The following is a 3,571-nucleotide window of genomic DNA, read 5'->3' as shown; positions in this document are numbered from 1 at the left end:
TTCTGTATATGGTGCCTCTGTCTTGTTCTATAATTCAGATACTATCAGGTTACAGATTTTACTGAACACATCTAGCCTAAGTAGAAGAATTTAGCATGAATTTAAGCTTCTGATTAGGCCTGATTAATACTATTTAACATAATCAGAAATAGCCTTAATTTCATGCATGGAGAAATAAAAGAAAAAAATGAAAGAAAACAACGTAATCACCCTGAAATTTTGAGCACAGGTCTGTCATCAGCCACCATAATATCCAGGAAGGCCCAGGCAGATTGGGGCCTTGAACTGAGAAATAGTTAAAAATTCAAAATGGGACACAACCACAGCTTAATTGTAAAAATTTGGTGAAATGAACGACATATACTTAGATGCATTTATTTCCCACATGTGAAATGTATACAACAGAGTCCTAGCAATACCACAATTCAGTTAAAACTATTAATTTTGGAGAATATTTTTAATAAGTTAGTGGTAAATTCAGATTGCAAAATCATACTATATCTATAGTACAAAAGCATATAATGCTATACTGGAAAGAATGATCCTTTGAGTGGTGAGCTAAAATTATTTCTATTTTTTTCTTTCATCATTATTTGAATAGTTGAATCTTTCTGTAGTAATAAACTCTATAGTATCAATAATTGCAAATTTGTTGATATTCAGAAAATTTGTTAACGGTTATTTCCTCATAGATGATCTGAGAAGTAAATGTGTGTGTGTGTGTGTGTGTGTGTGTGTGTGTGTGTGTGTGTGTGTTTATGTGGATTGTTTATTCTTTTCTTCACCATCCTATCCACCAGTCCTTTCTTCTCCATTCACAGATTTAAACTCTTAGAAAACTGGTCAGAAAATTAATGGTAGTAATTATACATGAAGTAAGATACTCATTAAAATAAAGTAAATATGCTGGAAGGCAAAAACTAAGGAAAATGCTCTTATGTATTTAAAGTCAGATGTATACATGCTGCTGAGACTCTTTTCATAATCCATTAGCTCAGAATGTTGAATTAGTTAATATAGATGCCACCAAAGCCCATTTATTAGAACATGCTTGCAGTGGGGAGCTGTTCCAGCTTTGACCTGGAAGTACTACCCCCAGTGAGGCTTCTAGTAACTGTCATGCCTACCTATGGCCTGCCCCTGAGGCAAGCCAAGACTGGAGCCCTTAAGACCCGAGATCCGGATGTGCCGAGTCTCTTGGTTCCTGGTGATCCTGGATACTAGACAGTAGACTGAGCAAAGTTCTCCAAAGAACCCAGCTGGACTGTACCTCACCTCTTTCTGAAACTGTAACCTACCACTCTATTAGCTGTAAGTCACCCCCCAAAATAAACCTCCTTTTAGCTACATGGAGTTGCCTTAATAAATCTACCAATACATGTTACATGCTCTATCTTGATCTAGCAAATAGATTTGAATCTGAAACTAGATTTGAGAAATGCCAATCCATAAGAGAGAAGTATACGTAGATTTAGCCAAGGTCAATCCACATTTAATTTTTTTTTTTTTTTTTTTTTTTTTTTTCCGAGACAGGGTTTCTCTGTGTAGTTTTGCGCCTTTCCTGGGACTCACTTGGTAGTCCAGGCTGGCCTCGAACTCACAGAGATCCGCCTGTCTCTGCCTCCCGAGTGCTGGGATTAAAGGCGTGCGCCACCACCGCCCGGCTACATTTAATTTTTTTATCATCTTTAAAATTTTACATTATTTATTATTTTCTTTTGGGGGGATTATAATATAATTATATTTCTCCTTTCCTTTCTTTCCCCTTTTTCCTCCCATAAAACCCTCCTCACTCTTCATCAAGTTTGTGCCCTCTTTTTTTCATTGTTATTGTATGCCTATATCTATATACATATATATTTCTAAATATAGCATGTTCTGTTGTAGAATATTATTTTAAGGTGTGTTACTTTTGTTTATTCTCTGGAACATTTGTTTAATGATGCAAAGATGTGTTTGATTAAATATAATTCACCTGCAGTCAGGAGGCTGAGTAAGCAACTAGCTGACAGGAAGTGGTAGGGAGAAGCCAGGTGAAGAAGGGTTTTTAAGAAGGGGTGAGAAGAAACAGCAGGGCTTTTTAGAGGATGTGAGCAATGAGAGGAGGTGAGCTACTTGCTATTTAGCCTCTCTGAAGAGCAGAATTCCATCTTAACCTTTGATCCTGAGTTCTTTGGACAGAGATTAGTTTGTTCCCTCTGGCTGTGGCCCTTGAGGCCTAACAGCTGCTGGTACGGGCAGAGTTGCAAATGCTGATTCGAACAGCTGTGGCAAAATAGGCAGCAACAACTTAAAAAAGGACAACACTGTTCAGTATTTATAATATTATTTATATATTTGTTTTCATGGCTGATCATTTGGCTCTGGACAACAAATTAGTATTCTTCTTCCTGAAGAAGAACAATTCTTCTGCTTCCAGCTTTCCTTAGTTGCCTATAGTTCTTTGTGAGGGTGGTGGACTTCATGGCCTTTTTTTGTCCACTTTGGCATGTCCACTGGTGTCATCCTTGTTCAGGTCACATTTGGGCAGTCATATTGATGGGACTTATAGGTGTAACTTCTGTTATTACTATGAGACAATCTCACAGCATAGTCCCTAATCTCCTGTGTCTTAAAGTCTTCTCCTGCCCCTCTCCCACAATAGTCCTTGACCTTAGGTACAGGAATATTCTATAGATGTATCCTTTGGAACTAGACTCTAGAATTCTAAATTTTGATTGGTTGTGGTTTCCTGTCATAATTTCCATCTGTTGCAAAGAGAACTTTCTTTTCATTTTATCTATCATCTATCTATCTATCTATCTATCTATCATCTATCTATCATCTATCATCTATCTATCTATCTATCTATCTATCTATCTATCTATCTATCTATCATCGTCTATCATCTATTTATTTTGGTGGTAGTAGTGGGTAAAATGCTCAGTGGATTCTGTATTGCTTCTGGGCATAGAGCTCAAGAGTTGCAGGTGGGGCAGTCCATTTCCTCTTCACCACTACAGGCTTCTGGCCTTTTACAATTGCATTGACTGTGATGATGGTGGCCATGATGAGATTTGCTGAGGATGGCCCTGGCACTCTTGTGGATGGTTATCCTCACAAAAAGTGGCAGGTTTTCAGTGACTGGTTCTCCACTTTATGACCACCAAAACCATTTTACCACTGGCCATAGGTTCCATTCCCATAGTCTTGAGATGAATCAAACAGTTATAGCAAAATGAGTGACAAGCCTTCAGATTATTGGTCTCTGTGTATTATGTTTGCTTATTCCTCTTGATCAGGAAATTGGAACAGTTCAGCAGGTACAGATGCATGGACATGACAGTGACTCCTCTTATTATGACAACTAGCAACAGAAAGAGGAGTAGTTTCCTTGACAAGGGAGACTATACTTATATTTCGGTATAAGGATTTGTTGTTATGGATTATCCTGCTTTGGTAAATTAATGATTGTAAGTTTTCTTCCAATAACCATATTGCATAATTATTATATGATAATATATATAGAGAGAGATTGAAATGGATGGATGGATAGATAGATAGATAGATAGATAGATAGATGATAGATACC

At 37.3% G+C, this 3,571-nt stretch overlaps 1 pseudogene; it reads right to left on the bottom strand.

The window, feature by feature from the left end:
• Positions 1 to 3,116: 3,116 nt before the first annotated feature.
• Positions 3,117 to 3,320, bottom strand: LOC114710923 (annotated as a pseudogene).
• Between the last annotated feature and the right edge of the window lie 251 nt (positions 3,321 to 3,571).

Source organism: Peromyscus leucopus, chromosome 1 (genome assembly GCF_004664715.2).
Source record: "Peromyscus leucopus breed LL Stock chromosome 1, UCI_PerLeu_2.1, whole genome shotgun sequence".
In the NCBI taxonomy this organism is placed as follows: domain Eukaryota; kingdom Metazoa; phylum Chordata; class Mammalia; order Rodentia; family Cricetidae; genus Peromyscus; species Peromyscus leucopus.
The sequence above is the reverse complement of the archived record's forward strand: the minus strand, read 5'-3'. Positions and strand labels throughout refer to the sequence as shown.